This window comes from Terrapene carolina, unplaced genomic scaffold (genome assembly GCF_002925995.2).
Source record: "Terrapene carolina triunguis isolate 2854851 unplaced genomic scaffold, T_m_triunguis-2.0 Scaffold233, whole genome shotgun sequence".
NCBI classification, from domain to species: Eukaryota; Metazoa; Chordata; order Testudines; family Emydidae; genus Terrapene; species Terrapene triunguis.
Genome location: NW_020664584.1, coordinates 3512374 through 3532838, shown reverse-complemented (window position 1 = coordinate 3532838; position 20465 = coordinate 3512374).

The following is a 20465-nucleotide window of genomic DNA, read 5'->3' as shown; positions in this document are numbered from 1 at the left end:
TGTAATTATACATAGGTGAGATGGGAAGCGTTAGCTAGAGCTTTTGTATAACTGCCTCAGCTGTGTGTCAACCCCAAGTAGCAGTTAGAATATTTCAGGAGGATCACGACTGCCTCACAGTTGATATACAAATTCCTCATCATAATCACTGAATAATACATTACACTAATCTGATTGGTATTGACTGTTACAGTTGCATTTGTGACCTTGGGGATACATTAAATCAAAGGGGAATCCATTCCTGTTTCTATCCTATAGCCTGTGGTGATGAGCAAACCTCATCTTCAAGTCTCCTTTCCTGTATTTCTTTCCGTTTGATGTGACATTAAGATGGAAGTCGGCATTTGGACAGAATTGGCTTTTTCTATCCTTCCTTTTTTGTTTGAATACACTCTATTGCTCCACTACAGAATAATAAAAACGTACACCTTTTTGTCCAGGCAGTGCACTATGATCCCAATCTACCAAGTGTCGGAATCTAACAGAGCATTCCAAACCTTGAAGTAATTGGTTTCTCAGCACAGACTATAACTAATTTGAAGAAGCTCTTTGGAATTCCACCAAACATGCTTGTTATTTACCCTAAGAAATGGAGCACAGTTAGGAACTACACATTCCTGTGCTTTCAAGTAAGATGCACAATGCAGTATGCATAATGCGCTGCTCACACAAAGTGCATCAATACACAAATGAGAGAAACCAATCTCTCGTGGGTTTTTTTTGTCATTAACTGATTATAGTGATATAGAAAAGAGCTGGTGATGTGTCCAGGAATAATTGGATAGGCATTGATTTAACTGCTATCCTTTTGCTAGACAGACCGAGGATGATTAAAATATTTTGTTGTAAACCCATCATGTGTAGCTCATGTACACCATTACTGATGTGTTGCCAGCTTCCCTGAGTCAGTCTTGTGATTTGTGAGCCTTCACCCAAGCTGTGTTTCTATCCCACAACACAGCTGTCTCGTATCTTATTTTAAACAAATGAAATAAGCCAAAACTTCAAAATAATCTAACTGGCAGACATATTTCTCTCATATACTGTCATGCAAATAAATGTCTTCCATTGTATTCCTTAGTTATCTGGGAGTCTATACTATGTTAAGGTTGAGTACATATCAGTAATTTAAGGTAAAAGACATTACAGGGATGTAATTATTCCCAAAATAAGCATTACAACCCTAGGCAATTTAGAGTTAAAATAAAACTTCAAAGAAACACAAACACATTAAGGTACAGAAATGCACAGTTAAGCACCCAAACAGCCTTAACTCTACGCTATAGTGAGACCAATGGGATAACCATATAATTAGGGTTAATGCATATTTGTGTTTCTGGTCTCAAAATTACCTAAAGCTGATTCTTCAAGACATTAGATTTTTTCCCCCCTACTGGTCTCATTGAAAACTATCTCCACATCCTGTTGAATAGTGCTCAGAGAAGTGCGGGCTAGGAATAGATAGGGAAAGAGAAGTGGTGTGCGGTCTGTGTGCACTATCCCTGGATCTGGCTACCATTCAGTCTTGCCACTCAGAGATGCTAAAATTCACAAGAAGTAATTAAAGGGCCCCCACTTTGTCTACAAAGCACTTTTTCAACTCATGGCCTTTGTTCAGATACATTTACTTTTTCCAGCAGTCACATGAGTATCTACGGATTGCTGCAGAGAATCACCATGGGACTGCACAGAAGCTTTCTCCTTTATAAATTTTTCACACTGGTTCTATTAAGTTGAGTGGACTTCCACCCTGTAAGAATAGAATTTGATCCCTCCAGACCAACAAACTCTCAATGCAGATGCCCCGATGAAGAGAAATAATGCACACAGACCACTTCTCCTACTTTTTTGCATTAGTCAGCATCTGTTCAGTACATAAGCAAGGGTTTCAGGAGAAATGAAGGGATATTTTGGGGAACCCAAGGAGCTGTCTAACTAAGAGAGATGCCCTGATGTTCCTTGGAAGCATCTTGAGGATAAATCAGTCCCTACAGTACCTATATGCAATGCCAATGAAGTCAGTGGGAAGAAAACTCCAAGGTGAATGGGGCATGAAAACTCAGATCTCGTGCTTTTATGTCCTTGTCAGCATGGTTCTGTGCAAAATGGTCACTCGTCAGAAACACTCTGTATAAACAAATTTCCAGAGGACTCTTCCACTTCCCCACTAGTAGAATCCCTGCAATGGTCTACAAGGAAAACTTAATTAAAACCCCAGATGGCACTCAAGGGGAGAAAGATTACTTGCTACTGGATAAAGAACGGGAGTACTTGTGGCACCTTAGAGACTAACAAATTTATTTGAGCATAAACTTTCGTGGGCTACAGCCCACTTCATTGGATGCATAGAATGGAACATACAGTAAGAAGATATTTATACATACAGAGAACATAAAAAGGTGGAAGTACCCATACCAACTGTAAGAGGCTAATTAATTAAGAGAAACTATTATCAGCGGGGGAGAAAAACTTTTGAAGTGATAATCAAGATGGCCCATTTCGGACAGTTGACACGAAGGTGTGAGGATACTTTAACATGGGGAAATAGATTCAATTAGTGTAATGACCGAGCCATTCCCAGTCTCTGCTCAAACCTAAGTTAATGGTATCTAGTTTGCATATTAATTCAAGTTCAGCAGCTTCTCCTTGGAGCTGGATAGTTCAAGGGGAAAGGCCAGAATCCAAAGACAGGATATCCTGCTGAAATTCAAGGTGACGGTTGGACGAGACAGCTAAAGTTAGCAGACTAAACAGTCTGGTCACTTTTAATCCTGCCCTTGAAAGAGCTGATCCTCAATATGGATGCTAGTTCTTACAGCACTATAGAAACCTTTAGATAGCTGCTGAGATAAAGGATAGAAGGCCTGATTCCCTCTTATGCTAGTTTTACATTCGTGCAACACCGCTGATGTCACTTCTGATTTACACCAATGAAACTGAGGAGGAAATCAGACCCAAAGAGTACACAGCAAACAGTGCTCAATACTGAACATCAGGGAACTAATTCTGTCTCCTGCCCCAGCCCCTAATACTGCAAAGGGCCAGGGGGACAATTCCCTTGGGGGAAGCATAGTTGCTTATGTTGATCTTTTCAAGCCCTGGTGCAGAGGGGGTGTTGGAGGTAGAAAGGGGCTTCATACTGCTGAGATTCTGGGTTTCTCTGGATTATGGAGCTCTTGGGAAGGTGCCATAAATCAGTGCACCCTTGGGGCTGCTCTCACTTACACCAGAGGCTGTTACAGCCCCTGGAGTAGCTCAGAATCCTGAGGGTGCCGACATGGCTTAAAGTTCCTTTAGCCTGCCTCCTCCCATTAGGCTGTGCCCCTGGTGCTTTGCCCTCAGTCTGAACCTTGCCCTTAGTCTGGACCAAGAGACATACTGTAAGTAATAGGGAACAGCTGAGAGGCTGCCCCAAGCACGGAGTCTGCCAAATGTCACTGTAATGTTTTCTTCATCCAGATTGTGTGACAAAGTGACATAAAACCTTGCTCTTTAAAGAGCTTTGGGATGTTCCCATTGCTCTTCATGGGTTGAGCAAATGTTCATTGGTTAAAGAGGGCTGGTGGCTGGTCTATCAGACGAAAAAGTTCAGCAGCTCAGAGTGTTCTGTAAGCAGCCCAAGAAGTATCAGGCAGATGTCAAACAAGCCAACAGCTTGTCTGGTTGCCTCCTGATTTGTTTTTAGGTGACCCATTAAAAAAGATAAGGCGAGCAGGCTGCTTTGTGCCAGCGCCAGGAAATGTGACTGTCTAGTTTAGAAAAGTCTGAAGTTACACACTCTGAAAGTGGATTAGTCGGAGAAGAATATGGGTTGGAGGGGAGGGGAATGATTTTTGAAAACAGTCAACAGTTATAACATTGATCAAAACACAAAGTTCTGCAGTTCTTTGCTTTGCTTTGTAAACTTGCTGAAGAACTTGATTGAAAGGAAGAATTTGGTTCTGAGTGTATGGGGTGGGTGTGATCGGGAGAGGCTGCTGGCATTTTAAATTGCAGTCCCTGGTAGTATAATTAAGTAATAAAGCTCTCCAAGTAGTAATTATAGGACATGTCAAATGGAGTTGTAAGGCAGGAGGCCAAAGGCCAAGTGATTAACCATCCAAGTACAACAATTCTCTGGAAATGCACAGCCTGGAGTGTTGCTGCTACAATGCAATAGAAGTTACTTTATAAATATAGAAACAGGGCCAGGTCTGTACATCTATAATAGTGGGAATAATGGGAACATGAAGACAAACTCAGATGTAATCTATATATTTAACTTTTTATAAGGTCACCATGGTTCTGTTTATCCCGCAGTGGTTGTGGTATCACCACCAAAGTTATGCATCAGTAAGTCCTGGTGAGTGTAATTTGCATGTTAAAGAAGAAGAAGAAATGACTGAGTGGAACAGAAACAGTCACTGTAGGGCGAGGACAAAGAGATCCAGCAGAGAGCTGACTTGTGTATTTCTACCTGCTCTCCATAAGTGAGCACACACAATTTGAGAGACCCATGCTGTCTCATGAACTTTGCAGTCTGCTGTAGAAATTGCTATACATGTGGGCATGCTAGGGTGACCAGATAGCAAGTGTGAAAAATGGGGACAGGTGGTGATAATAGGTGCCTATCTAAGACAAAACCCGAATATCAGGACTGTTCCTCTAAAATCAGGACATCTGATCTCCCAGTGCATTCAGGTGTTAGAACTTGTACCCTCAGAATATATTGGCTCCTACGGCTTTGCATGTATCAATTCTATGTATACGCAAATGTTAGGGGTCAATGTGCTCACAGATGTTTGCACCGGCAAAGTGCAGGCACCAGAACAGGATTGAACAGATGGAAGACCGGCCTATCATATCCTTCACCCTCCTCTTGATTTTTTTTTCCTGCCTCACCTCTTGCTCTTCCACCTGCTTGGCACAATATGAGAAACTGAATAGAAAAGGTTTACAGATACATAACTTAAGCCATGCTTATGTTCCCTCTGAATTTGGCCCATGTGCAGTAATTTCCAGACAGCGATCCTTTCCTTTGTGCGCAAGGATGGATGGATGGCTTAGGGGAATTTGGGCAACAAGCCAAGCACAGATGAAAATGCCACTGGCAGACACGGGTTTTTTTAAGTCAAATTCAGAAGGGCAAGAATTGCAGATACATCCAATACTAGTATTTTGAAATAAAAAATAGAACCAGATCCTGCTTCTGTTCATTTATTGGGAAAAGGCTCTGGTTATCACAGGGTGGCTGGCCCTTTAAGGGGAGGTGGACCCAGCCTCACCTCTGATGGATTAGCTACCTCTCAGCTGAGACTGATCACTGATGGATCAAGTCATTATAAAAGCTATCAAGTAGCTCAGCTGGGCTGCAGAGCTACAAGAAACTGACTGGCTCTGGTGCAGGGCGAGTCCCAGGAAAATGACCCGTAGGAAGATTGGAAAAAGAGCTGCAGGGGACATTGAGGACAGGATGATTGGTGGGCTAAATTTGTATTATTTGGAAGAAATAAAAGCTGAAGCTCTGAGAAAAAGGGTCCTGAAGCAGACATGGGATGTGGTGTCACTCACCACAGCCTGCTCTCCTTCCTGGGCTGAGGGGGCAGCCAGAAGCCTACACTGGTCCTTTGGTTGGAAGAAAGAAAAGGAAAAAGAGGAAAATGCAACCTCACCTTAAAAACAAACAGGTTGTCAGACCTGGAATCCATTTTGTGTCTTGTCTTGTCTCTGAAACTACCCAGTACCCGTGGCTTCAAAACCTATTAATGGACTCATGTGCCCTTATGGGAAGTTTCTTCCTAACCTTGGCCAGTTAGTGATTGGCTCAGGCCATGAAGCACTGAGAATTTATATCCTGTATCCATTTTTTTTTACCAGACCCAATGTAAGTGTGGATGTTGTTTATATAAAAACAGTATTGTCACCCTGTAGTACTCAAAGATCCTGAGGCAGGCTCCAACAAATGTTTTGTTTTTTAAAAATAATTTGGGTTTTTTTTATTTGCCTTCTGGCCTATGAGCCTTTAGGTTGCACTTGCTTCACATTTTCAAGATCTTATCTGCAACCAGGAGGGTTATGAACTTATTTTTTGTTTTAAATGATGGCTGAGACTGTGGTGTAATATTTTGATTCCAGGAGCTGGGCTTTAAGAAATGCACCAAAAATTGCAACACTTGGGATAAAATCCTGAGAGTTAGCAACACTATCTAAAAGTACAGTCTTTTGTTGAATACTGCTGTGCTGGAGGCCTTATGACATGGAGGCGCAGTGAGTTCCACAGGTTAGTTGTGTTGTAGAAGAATTTCCATATATCAGTTCTAAACTAGTTGCTTTTTAATTTCATGTTATGTCCCTTGGTCTAGTAATAGCAGCTATTGACTTACCGTCTTTAAACTGTTCATTATTTTATATACCTCTCTATTGTCACCACTTATTCCTTTCATTCTAAGATATCTAGTTCTAATCTTTTTAATCTCTCCTTAGACCGCAGTTTTTCATGCCTCTAATCATTTTCATTGACCTTCCCTAGACCTTTTTTTATTTCTGCTATATCCTTTTTTAAAATGGGGGTGATCAGAACTGAACACAATGTACACGATGAGATGTAATATTTTCTGAATTATGTCTAACCCTTTCTTAATAAAACTTAACATCTTGTTTGCTCTTTTTCTTGACCACCACTGCACACTGAATAGATATTTTATTAAGCTGCTGGCAATGATGCCTAGATCTCTTCCTGAGTGGTTACAGTTAATTTAGAAACTAACAATCTGTACGAGTTTTTCAAATCATTTGTTTGTTCCTTTCATTGTGCATCGCCTTGAATTTATCTACATTGGATTTGTTCTTTCATTATACTGTCTATTTCAGAAGCATTTTCTACAACTACTTAAGTTCTTTATGGTGTTAATCTACCAGTAGCAATCTAAATAATTGTTACCTTGGCCACTTGAACATGTATTAATCTAGAAAAGTGGGTTAACAATGCACTGGTTCTAGTACAGATCCTTCGGGCATCCCACTATTGACCTTTTCCCTACCCTTCGTTTTGTCACTTAACCACTCTCTGAACTATGACTACAGTGGAGTCCCTCTGAGGTGAGAGGAGAATGGGGTCTATTGTTCAACATTAGTAATGGTTTAAGTGAACATAGTTCAGCCTATAGATAGCCAATGGTGAATAGCTCACAGACAATTTCCACTCTTCCCTCTTGTGAATGAATGTTTGTAAAATCTTCTTTTGTCGTATTTGCCCAGCTCTAGAGCTAGTCACCCATTCATTTTAGCCTGCCAATAGGATAACAGCTGATCATTTTGATAACAATCATTATTCCTCTAAATAGACCCCTCACCATTTGAGAGCTAAGAACGGGTGCTTCCTTTGCCATTGTGCCACCTCCACCAGGAAATGGGTCCCCATCCTGAGGTCAGTGGGGCTCTGTGTCATTGCAGGGTTCTGCCCATGGGTTGCAGCTTGCAAGCTTAGGAGCCATAGTGCTCAATGCTTGGGAAGACAAGTGAGCACCAAAAAGCTCCAGGTGTCTGAAATTGCTTGACCTAGGCTGTACCTGTTTAGTCCATCTCTGGAGTGTTACGGAAGCTACCATTTTAACACAGTTTTTTTTAAAATGTCCCATACTCACTCTTCAGTCTAGAAGAGATACTTTTGTCTTCCCTCATCCACATTCCTTCTTTCCATCACTGTAACCTCATTTATCAATGATTTTCTTGTGCCAGTAAAGTGACAGAGACTAATTTCCATCCTGTTTTATTTACTATTTCATAAGAAGTTGTATTTTTTTTTCACCCTCCCTCTCGGGCTTTACTAAATGAGGCAGAGAAACTGCAATAACTTCTGTGGACATGTCTGAAGAGAACAAGAGAGCTGCTCCCCCTGTCTTTGTAGTAAAGGCATTTGCTGCCCAAACTCAGCTTTGTGATGTACAGCAAATGACCACCAAAAGAGAAATTCTGAAGGCAGTAGGTAAAAATGTGACTTGGATTTACAGAGGAATAGATACATTATCCCTGAATTAAGGGTTCCTAACTTCTGTAAACTAAGGATTCACTGCAGCTCTTTTTATGGAGAGTGGGCATATAATAATTACTATTGTAGACATACAATAATTGTTCCTTGCAATGTTGTTGTAGCTGAGTTGGTCCCAGGATATTAGAGAGACCAGGTATGTAAGGTAATATATTTTATAGACCAACTTCTGTGAAGCTTTTGAGCTTACACAAAGCTCTTCTGCAGGTCTGGGGCCATGTCTACATTACCAAACTAGGTCAACCTAACTTACATTGGTATACAGTTGCCACAGTAATTACATGGCTTGTGCGTGCCTATGCTTTGCTCCTTGTGTCAACGGAGTGTGTCCTCACCAGGAGTACTTGTATCGATTGTACTGTCAGTGTGGGGCAGTAACAGTTGACATAAGCAATGCAGTGTCTACGCTGACACTGCATCGACCTAACTATATTGACCTTGACTCTATGCCAATCATGGAGGTGAATGTAAGCTACCTTACATCGACCTAACTCTGTAGTGTAGACCAGACCTGGGAAAGGTATTCAGTGTCACAGCTAGCTGCATAAGGAGTTAATGCAAATTGTAAGAGACAATTCAATGGGGAGTGGTCAGTTAACACTTCTACAGTAGTAGGACAAAGAAGAGTTAATGGCTGTTGTAATGAGCCTGTGAGAGGGTGCTTCGAGGGCCAGACAGCCTATAGGTTAGGACACCTGACTTCAAGCCACCTGACCCGGTGGCAGAGGTGCTTGTTTCCTGACATTAGGCCAGGAATCTTCTGGCCTCCATCCATATCAGTGCCTCAGCCCTGAAGGGGATAGGGAGACCCAGGCCCTCCCTCTCCACCAGGTCCCAGCCCAGGGCCCGGTGGGAATTAGCACCGGAAGGGTCCTCCCAGCAGAAAGTTTAAGTCTACTGCCCTGGACTACTTCCTATCTATGACCCTTCAGTTTGGGGCATGGCCCCTACAGGCCAAACAGTCTGCAGTGGCTCGCCTGCAGTACTGCCCGCTTGAGGACCTCAGTGACCTCAGGTCCCTCTGGGCTGGGGCGGAGGGGTCTAGCTCCACAATGTCCTTAAAGTCAACTAGTATAGTTCACTCACTGCTGAGCACTCCCCAGTCTCCTCAACAGTGAAACCCGGGGAGGGGAGGTCTCAGACCCTGGGTTCCTACCTAAGTGGGAATGACCACACTGTTATTTTGAGCCCCATAGCACAAGACTGAGTCAGTTGAGCCAGGCTCTGAAACTCACCACAGGGTGCATGTGTGGGGTTTTGGGTTTTTTCCATGTAGACATACCCTTAAAACTATTTGTGCCTCAATTTTACTCACTCCTCCTTATATGGGAAAAAATATATATAGTCAAATAGCTACTTCCCAGGGGTGCTGTCAGCCTTTATTTAATGTTGATAGGATGCCTTGCCATTTTTCACTCAAGACCCTGTGAGTGCAAAGTATTATTAATTATTCAAAATGGACAAGCAGAGGGAAGGAGTTCTCTATCTGTTGGCACAAGATCAGATGGTTAGCAAACATTTTTCACCTCTGAAAATAAAAGGAAAGTTTCAGACACCAGTAACCTGCCTCTTCTAAAAATCTTCTAGTTATTCCCTCTGGCCAAGCACTAATTTTCTCCCTCCAGTCCTGTAGAACTCTGACCCCATGTTTCTGAGCATGGCTTGTTAATGATTCATCCCTTTTCTCAGCATAGCATCAGGTGAATATATGTGAAGATATTATATATATTGGTTAGCAGACTTAGTGGAGTATCTTGTACTCAGTGCAGCAGAATTATTCTATTTCATGCAGCTCTGTTAAAAAAATCACATTTAATATTTTCATTGACTTTTTATTTCTTAGGCTAAGTGAATCAACTGAATAACATGAACTGTCCAAAATGGATGTAAGAATACATTTTAGTTGGATTTCAGGGGATTCTTGTTGCATGTTAAATATCACTTGGCAATTATTTAATGAGGTTTAACAAGTATGTGATAGATACATTACTTATGACCTAGATGTGAAACCTCAATGAATATATTTAATCAATTGGCATTCAATTAACATACATTAGACTTTTCATGCAGCAGGGGTGCTTTATTTTGACTGTCTGGCTCACAGGCAAGGCTTGCACACCTGTTAACCATTTGCTGCCCATATTTTATGGGCAAATATTTATACGAAGCCTCCTCAGTTGTATTTGTGGTGTATGAGGACGCATTAATTTACAAACACAAGCTCTTACATGAGTATGTATGCCTGCACTTACCCATTATACATACGGTGTTCCAGTCGAAGCATCAATGCATGCAATTACTTGGTCTGCACATGCCAATATGGGGGTTCGTGCACATCCAAAATATTTGTGCCCCCAAGTTTTTGTGCTGCAGTGAGGGAAGCTTGCTGAAAACTTGGCCTCTAATGGCTAACATCTAAATTGTATTTCCTTTCTTTAACTGTCAGGACTTCCTCTGACTAAAAAGTAACATGGGATTAGGTTAGGCTATAGGAAGACATTGAAGTTCAGTGTCCCCCGCTCTCATTACTCTCATAAGGCATCTTACACTATCCAGAAACTCCTCTGCATTGTCTAGGTCATTGGTTTTCAAACTGTGGCGTTCATCCCGGGGGCAGGAGTGAGAAGGTTATGAAGAGGTGCAAGGACCAGACTGGTTAAGAATTTTTTGTTTCTTCAAAATAGTGTTGAGAAAATAAAAATTCCTCTCCCTAGCTGAGGCTCTGGCTCCGGCACCTGCCATTGCGGCTAGGGTGAAAGAATAAGGAGTAGGGAGAGCCAAGGAGCTAGGGCAGGAGTAGGCAACTTATGGCACGTGTGCCGATGGCGGCACGCGAGCTGATTTTCAGTGGTATTTCACACTGCCCGGGTCCTGTCCACCGGTCCGGTGGGCTCTGCATTTTAATTTAATTTTAAATGAAGCTCCTTAAACATTTTAAAAACCTTATTTACTTTACATACAACCATAGTTTAGTTATATATTATAGACTTATAGAAAGAGACCTTCTAAAAACGTTAAAATGTATTACTGGCACGCAAAACCTTAAATGAAGAGTGAATAAATGAAGACTCGGCACCCCACTTCTGAAAGGTTGCCAACCCCTGAGCTAGGGAGTGTGACCTCTTCCTGCACAGGAGGTGGGGATGACCCTGGTCTAGCTCGCTTGCCTCTCCAGAAGCTGATGTGCATGTGCCCCTTTGGAGAGGTAGTACCTCCATGCCTCCACAGGCTCCAGCACATGTCTGCTGGTGATCGCGCCAGGACCTGAGAAGCCTGCACCCTGTGAGTGATTGTGGGGAGTCCTGGGGCAGGAGCCCAAGGAGAGGGGCACAACTTGGCACTCAGAAGTCTGCTGGGGCTGCCCACCCAGAGCATGTGTGGGCAGGGCATGCTTGTGAGCCGGAGAGAAGTGGGTATGGCCAGGATGGGATCCCAGGAATCTGCAGAAATACTATTTCTTGGAGGGAAAAGGGGCATGCATGGAACACGAATCCCTGAAGGGGCGTAGGGGGCACAGTATAAAGTTTGGGAAGCTCTGCTGTAGGAGTTACTGTATAACTAAGACTTAAGAGGGGGTGATGAAGTTAAAGTGTGACTCTGCCCAGTTCCACTTATGAACTTAAGTTTCACTTCCACTTTTTAGGTCCATCTACACTAGGAAAATTGTCTAATGCTGAAAATAATTGTCAGCAACAGAGTCTTGCTTTGTTAAAAAATGATGTTGACAACAAGCTTAGCTGGTACAGTAGTGTTGATGAGATAAAATCATTTCCAGCCCTATTCCAGAAAGTGTTATAGAGACAGCATGGAGTGTGATGTCTGTTCTGCTTTCTGTAAAGGAGTGAAAATGGCTTTGTCCCTTCTACTAGTGCACAAGCAGCTAAATATTTTAACGCCTGTTTGGAGGGGGGTAGAAAAATAGATGCAGAATCATTGGGTGCCAAAAGCCATTTCAGTACACTGGCGTATTTTCCTAGATAGATCTTTCGTTATGCCCTCCACTCCAGCTGATATATAACCTCAAGATCTAGTTTCCACACTCTGTCCTCTGTTCTTCATCTAATTCCCCTTGTGACTTCACAGGCTTCAGAACATTGCAACGTGTTGCACAGAGGATGAGGTGCAATTTTTTGAAAAGGAAAAATGATTATGTGAAGACAGAAGCTGTGGTGGGAGAAGTGAGAAAACAACCCAGATCTAAACACGCAGCTGAACTGGCTTAAAAATGTATAAAATACCAATTTCAGCTAAATCCAACTCACACAGAAAGTGCTTCAATTCATTTTGAAGAAAGAGCTGGGGTAGATGTTTTTCTGCAGCATTTTAAGACTTGTGCATGTGTCTCTACATATCTGTTAACACAGAACACTTGCAAAAAAACCAACAGATATTTGGATATTTCCAATTTTAAGTTATGCACTTATTTCTAGGATTTTTTTTACAAATTCTGTGATTCTTGCTCATTTCACATGGCCTCCTTTTAAAGAAAGCAGCAGCATCTTTCTAACCCCAAATCTCACTGTCCCAGGGAGACAGTGTTGAGATTCAAAGGGCACATAGGCAAGAAGATACATTTTGTTCTTTTCTTCTGCAGAAAGGACACCCCGGTAGATTAAAGTAACTGGATTTTGATCAGCATTTCCCATTTGCACTGGACTCTTTGTGAATTGAAATGTAAAGGTCAAAGCTCCAAAAGCATTTTTCATTTCTCAAGAGGTTTGTTCACTATTATAATTTAATAGCCCTGCCAAAGATGATAAGATTTTGGAATCTGTCCATGGTGTGTATTGATGTCACAGGTCAAATATAAAGGCTTCCGTGTAATTTATTTCTCCAAGCACACTGAAGATAATAACTCAAGCACAGAGCAATATGTTAAAACTAAATTATATTCAATAAAGATGACTTATGCTACTCTTCTAAAAACTAAATACACTTGGCTAAATTCAGAGGTGCTTATTACCATGGCGTGGTGGCGTCCACAAAGTGCTTCAGCATTGGACAACCGTTAATGTGCATTGTTCAAATCAATGTTGTTCTTGGAGTACATCTCTGCGGTTCCCTCTGGCCACTCCTCTGTGTAGAAAAATTGAATTAAATCAGCACTTCTTGTGGGATGGCTTCTTGTTTTGTTCTGCTTTGCACTGTGCTGTCTGATGCACAGGAATAAAATTGATCCCTTGTACACTATAAATAGGTTTTGTGGATGTGATGCAGATGGTAATATCCAAGTAAGGGCAGACTCTGGATAAGCAGCTTCAGCTGATGTGTATTCCTTTAATGATAATTCAGTGATGGGGAAAAGTGCTTGATCTACCATACAGGTAATGGAAATCCTCTATCAGCAGAATAGGTGCAGCACAGGAACCTACTATGCATATCCGTTCCCTGCTGCCCAGCCAAAGTACCTTTACAATTCGGAGCAGCTATCTTGAAGGGTCACTGGATGGTTCTCTATCTGGCCTTCTCCTAAGACAGCAAAACAGTGTGCTATGTCGTGAGGTTCTCTGCTTTGGAACTGGATGGAGGCAAACAACTTGCTACACGTAGGCCAACAAACAATTGTTAGCTGAGTAGCCGCTTTCATTGACTACTACTGTGAGTTTGATTTGAACTAGTGATGTAGAGTGATATTCATCCTCGTCTGGAGGGCCAGCATAAGGCCCACTTAAACCCTTGTACTGTCCCTCTCTACAAGGCTGAATTTTACCCTTAATGTTGAAAAGGCTCATATGTTGTTACCAATACATTTACCCTGTGCAGTTTCTTATTAATATGTTTTACAATGAATTTAGCACACTGTTTCTCCTTGCAAGTGTTTCTTTTTACTTCAAAGGCTTTGAGCCAATGGGATTTGATTCAGAGCGTTTAATTGTGATTGGATGGGACTAGATTATTTTAGGCAGTAAACAGGTCACCAAGAATCTGTAAATTAAAACAAAGTTATATTTTATTGCAAACACTTTCACGGGCTTATGAAACGAGGCTGTGCATCAATCATTCAGCTGCTAAGGCGGGGTAAATATTGAAGGGCCAAATTATGCCTATACCATTGTGCTAGATTTGCACTGGCCACAGTGCATCACCAGGGACTAGGGAGCACAATCAGGAAGGATGTCAGATAGCTCTGCTTTGAGCTCAGAAGGGATGTGTTTAGGTGAAGACAATGGCCCTGCTACCCCAGTGTCACAGCACTGGCTATGCCTTTTCACAAGTATCACAAGATCTACTGCTCATGTTACTCCCCTGGTGCACAGGAGACATACAAAGGCATGATGCCTCCTGATACTGCTGCTCTGGGAGTGCACTTACCTCTCCCCTTGCCAGAGAGACTCCACTCATAAGACAAATATTTACTCCAAAGTTTCTACTGAGTCTGAAATCTGATTTCTGTTGTATGGATTAATTTGCTATTAGCATAATATTCTAGTATGATAACTCTTCAATATTTCAGAAAAATAGCTCACAGATTAGGACCCAATTAACAGCCATAGCTCTGAGCTAGGTTTCAAAGATGATACATGACAATAATGACAATTATACCAAGTTATGCACCAAGAGACACTACAATGATGAGATCAAAGGTAAATTCTACAGCTGCCTACAAACTCTGAGGCTATTCCCAAGCACGACTCCTGCTGAGTGATGGGGGATTTCAGTGCCAAGACTGGGGATGACAACAATGGAGTAAAGAAAGCAATGGGCAAGCACCACCTTGGTTCCCAAACTCCAGTGAAAGGCTGGTAGAACTGTGGCTGGTATCAGGGCTCATAATTGGTGGAACACTATTTCCACACAAAGATATTCATGAAGTTACAGCTTCTGCCAATGGAGTCACCAGGAACCAGATTGATCACTTAGGTATTGGGTGGAAATTTAGATCAGCTTCTCAGGATGTCAGAGCATAAAGCGGAGCTGTTATTGGAAGCAACCATAATTTGTGTGGCAAATTAAACTCAAGAAAAGCAAAACCGCCAAAAGCACCAAGAACATTGACAGCAAAAGGCCAAAAGATAAGACATTACAGCAGCAATTTCAAATTGAACTGAAGACCAGATTTCAGGTACTGCAAGACTTAGATACACCACAAGAAGTCAACATTGATACATCATGGTATTAGCTGCATGACACCAGAACAACTGTAGCTGGTTTCCAGAAAAGCAAACTTAAAGTCTGGATAAGTGAGGATAGATAGAACCGTGTGAAAGAAAGCAAACACAACAAAACATACATTAACTCCTCAGAAACAAAAAAAAAACAGCAAACAATATGTATAAAACAAAGAACAAAACAGTAAACAAGCAGCATGCCAAGTGATGAGAAGAAATACGGGATAACATCCCCAAAGAAGCCTAAGTGTCTGCTGAAAGTGGTGATAGTAAAACACTTTATTGGCTCAAGAAGGTCTTTGCACATTTACACCGGCCAGACGTCTGTCAAGGATAAACAAGGAAAGACTAACAGAAAGAACAAAGTGTGATGGGTGGAACACTTCCAAGAGGTGCTAAACAGAGCAACACTACAAGGAACTATTGACTTTGGCAAAGAAACTTAACACCCAGAACTCACCATCATAACACCTCACATCACAAACAAAGAAGTGAAGGAGGCTATAAAAAAGTTAAAGATTCGGAAAGATGGGATTAGTAATCAGTAATGAAAAAACAAATCTAATGAAAACCCCAGCAAGTCACAACTCAAGCATTACTTTGGAAGGCAAAGGAATACAGGAAGTGAGCCAAATACATACTTTGGCAGTAATGTGCAAGCCAGTGGGGATATCCAGCAAGCAATAATGTCATGAATTTGCAAGGCAGCAGCTGCATTTACTAGCTTAATTGAGACTGTATAATTGAAAGTCTCCAACTCAAAGACTAAACTACAAATCTTCAACTCAGATGTTATTTCCACCTTGACATACTGACGTGAAAGCTGGAAATCCACCAAATTTACAGACCAACATCTAAATGCCTTAGAAAGCAAATTCCTTAGACAAATATTAGATATTAAATGGAATGAATCTGTAACAAGTGCCAAGATTCAACAGCAATCCCTTATCTCCAAAGTTATCAAGAAAAGAAGATAGAAATATTTGGGACTTACATTAAAAATGAAGGCAAAATGTCTGTTTGCTATAGCAGGGGTGCCATTGGGCAGTTGAAGGAACATGCAAAAGGAGCCAATCCAAGAAGTCCCTCCAAATGGAACTCAGAGAAGGAAATCTTATGGGGCTTAACAGCATAGAGGACATGCAAAGAGCAGCCTAGCCTAGACCAGTGGTTCTCAAACTTTTGTATTGGTGACCACTTTCACACAGCAAGCCTCTGAGTGCAACCCCCCTTATACATTAAAAACACTTTTTTATATATTTAACACCATTATAAATGCTGGAGGCAAAGCGGGGTCTGGGGTGGAGGCAGACAGCTCACGACCCCCCATGTAATAACCTCGCGACCCCCTGAGGGGTCCCGACCCCCAGTTTGAGAACCCGTGGCCTAGACTAAGGGCTTGTCTACACAATACTTTAGTCTAGATCACAGGGGTGTAAATTTTAGTCCGCACTAGCATGTTGCACACTAAGTGGCATGTGTGGATCCCTGCTGGCACCACTAAAAGTTCCCTAGTGCACATTAATATAGTCAACCTGGGTCAGTTCTGAGCAACATACTAGTGCAGACTAGCCATGAGCTAGCGAGGCCTTGTTTATGCCCTAATGATGTCTGCTGCAGAAGAAGGATTCAGAGTAAATGAAGACTAAGGCAATTAAAAAGAGTGGTTGTGTTTAAAAATAAGCTGTGCTGGAGGGCATCATCCACCAGAGAAGTGCATATCTTGTAGGGATACGGATGTGACGCACATGTGGGGTTCATATTTCTTCCCCCATCCCATTGCCTATTCACTTCTATATTTATTTTTAGTGGCCCTCTGTGACAATCTGCTGGGGGGCCCAGAATTGTGTGTTACTGTGATACCCCCTCAGCCTCAGCAAGTAAGAGTTTTGCTACTGCTAAGCCATGTGACAAAACCCTGACACACCAGCTTGTCTGCCCTGCCAGCAAACTCCTCAAGACTCTGCTAGTCCAAACCTTGTCTTGCAGGTAACAAACAGCGAACCCTAGAGTTCCCCAGAGATGTCACACTCACAGAAGTCCGTTGCTCCTTTAAAGAGACAATATACCACAGCTTAATAATTTAACTGGAGTTTGACAATCACTCCTATTCAATCACAGCATTGAAATGGTTTATAGTAAAAGTAAAACAAGTTCATTTAACAAAAGGATATAGAATTAAGTGATACTAAGTAACGAGGAATAAAGATAAAAAGGGTTGACAAGCAAACAAAAGTAAAAATATGCTTCTAAAATGAAAAATTAATTTACTCTAATTACAATCTTTGTCTAAGAAGGTTTCTCACCTAAACTCAGTTCCCAGAGACTTCAACTCCCTTGGTTGAAGGATCCAGTGTTCTGTGATATCAAGAGTTCTGGCTCTTTGAATTTCTCAAGTGATGGATGCCAAAATGGCTTTTTCTCTCACTTATGTCTTCCCAAAGTTCATTGACCCGGCTTCAAGAGGCAGGAAGGCTTCCTGAAGGCTTCCTTCTCCATCCCCCATCAAGATTGTTAGGTGGTCATCTTTCCCCACTAGCTCTCCTGATGGCTTTGTTTACCTGGCACGTAAATGTGCCTTCGTTGCCTCTGCTTGACGACCAGGCTGGTCAAACAAGCAAATACATGTTCCTTTGTCTAGGGCAGACTGAGCTTATGGATGGCTTGGCAAACACATTTTTAAGAACATACTTTATCAGCATAGAACATTCTAGCCCTTTGCATGCACCCCGTACATATGTCACACAAGAATATTAATAATCAGTGAGTTATTAGTTTTCCAATGACTATATTAGAGGTCACCTTTGAGTATATGTCATATCAACAGTGTGTTAGGTGTAGTGAGTATGTCAGGTCTGGCAAGAGTTGCTGACACAGAGTAGTGAACCACCAATAGGACTTTATGTCACATCCCCTGATATCTAGGAGTTGTAGCCATGCTGCATGTTATTTTACTACCTTTCTTTCTCCTACTCTTTGTATATCTTTCCTATCTTTCCTTCCTTCCTTTCTTTCTACTTGCTTAGATTGGCTCCTCAGGGCAGGGAGGAACAGGCTTTTTGTTTTGTATTTGTACAGTTGGGCCCCTGGATGCTACTATAATAATAATAATAATTTCATGTTCTTATATGATGCCCATCATCATATTATCTAGGCTTTACAAATTACATTGGATTTATTTATCAGTATCTCTGCCACTGTTTTCTTCTATGCAGTGTTGTTGTCATCGTATTGGTCCCAGGATATTAGAGAGACAAGGTAGGTGAGGTATCTTTTATACTCCTTCCTGAAGGTCCTGAGATTCATAGTCATTGTGGTCTGGTCTGTAACTGTTCATCGTTCTCTGGATGCTCAGTGAAGAGTAAGTGTCCAGGTATATCTTTGGTCATCGGATTTGGAAGACAATGAGGGATGGACAAACAGTATCAGATAAAATTGTAAGGACAGACCTAGATCATCACCTCATGATCAAAACAAATCTTCCATCTGGCTGAAGAGTTTCGGAGAAATATCTGGACATTTAGATGCTTATTGAAGCCAAATGCATTGAAAGTTCTCTTATCGCTAAAAATATATTATGAGTCTTGCATGTACAGGGATGTCAGTACTGAGAGGGGCAAGATTCCTAATGCCATTCTCTCTTCTTTGCTTTATAGCTCTGCTTCTCCATCTCTGATATGAACCTGGTATTTGGCTCATCTCTGATCCAGTGGATAGTGTGGACCACGGTAGAATGCCTCAATCTAGATGGTCTGCTGCAACAAAACCTCACTCCTTGAGGAGTCAGCTTTTAGTAAGAGGCAGCCTCAGTCTTGTTTAGTAGTAATGGGATTTTGGGCCCTCCACCTTACAATGTTTGTCTGAATACTTGGACATCTTTCTGCAGGTTAATGGTATACCAAAAAATAGTCCACATTTTGTATGCACAATTTTGTAATTGCATGAGCAAATTGTATGCACACTTGAGCTCACATTTTGCACCTGCTCTTGTGAAAGTTAGGGTCTATATGTTTCCATGCTTTGCAAATAGATAGATTTGGATTAGCTGTATATCCTGAGCATCATAGGGTGCTGCTTTATAAGGGCTGGGAATGATGAAAGGTATGTTGGTCAAAGGACGTCTCTTTGGAATTGTTGGTAGGGCCTGCCTATAACCAGAAGACATGCCATGTAGTGGCTGTCAAACAGAGCTGATGGGGAGAGTTTAAAAATAAATGGATGGGTAGGAAGAGCAAACAGATTAGAGGGAGTCTTTCTAGAAGCAACAAGAGGGGAAGGAAACAGTGCATGAAATAAGCATATGGATGGACAGAGAGGAAAGAATAAACTGAAAACAAAAGGCCTAAGGAGGGGGGAAATGATCAGGGAAATAACTCAGGAAATAAGGCTAGGAAAAAACTGAGTAGAAAATAGGTCAGTTGAGAAGTTTCAAAGTTGTCTGTATGCTAATGCAAAAGAAACAGGACAAAGAAAATAGGAACAAAAAGTACTGTATCGTAAATGCACATCAAGGGGTTTGCAGTATAGGGACTTAAAGAACACCGGAGAAAGCAGTAGTGTTCTGTTGGGACCCATATGGCAGGATGTAGACTGTGTAGTGGAAATGTAACACAAAGCCAAGTGTATCTTTATATGCATAGCAATCTGGAAGTTATAGCAGTGACTATTAGAGGTGAGTGAGTCGATCAGAACTTGAGCTTCATTCTGGCTCTCTCCCAGAAAGATGAGACAGACAAAACATTCAGGATTATTGTGCTGGCTGCAGGGCAAAGCCCAGATCCTGCGGCACGTAGAATAGCTCTCCCATGACTGTCAAGGTCAAGGAGAAGTTTGGATGCACAATGTTAGATCACATCCCTGTTCCGCAGCCATCAGTGGTGCCTGTAAGGTTTTTGACTAATGGTTGCATCACAGAGTTCAAGTGGCTGATCTACAGGCAGAGCTGAACCAAGCATTTTCTGCTTTTCCCCTTGAGTTTTTTTTGTCTCCCTTGTGAAATCATCCATTGGAGGAACCAATATATTATGAGTGCTAGGTTCCTGCATAGTCTTTCGGTGCAACTAATACAATTGCCCACAATCTCTCCTGTAGCAGAGCTGGAGAATCTTGGAAGAGGAACAAGGGGGCGGAGTCACTTTTGTGAGTCAAAAATTGTCATGCAGGAAACTTGTAATGCTGTGGGATTAGTATGAATTTTCTATAAACTCAGTTTCAGGATTGTTTCTGATGTAAATAGTTTTCAGCAATAAGTGAAGGGACATCCAATTTGTGTAGCATGTAGGTAACTGTGGGACTAAAATGAGTCTATGTTCCTGAATGTGATGCACTTA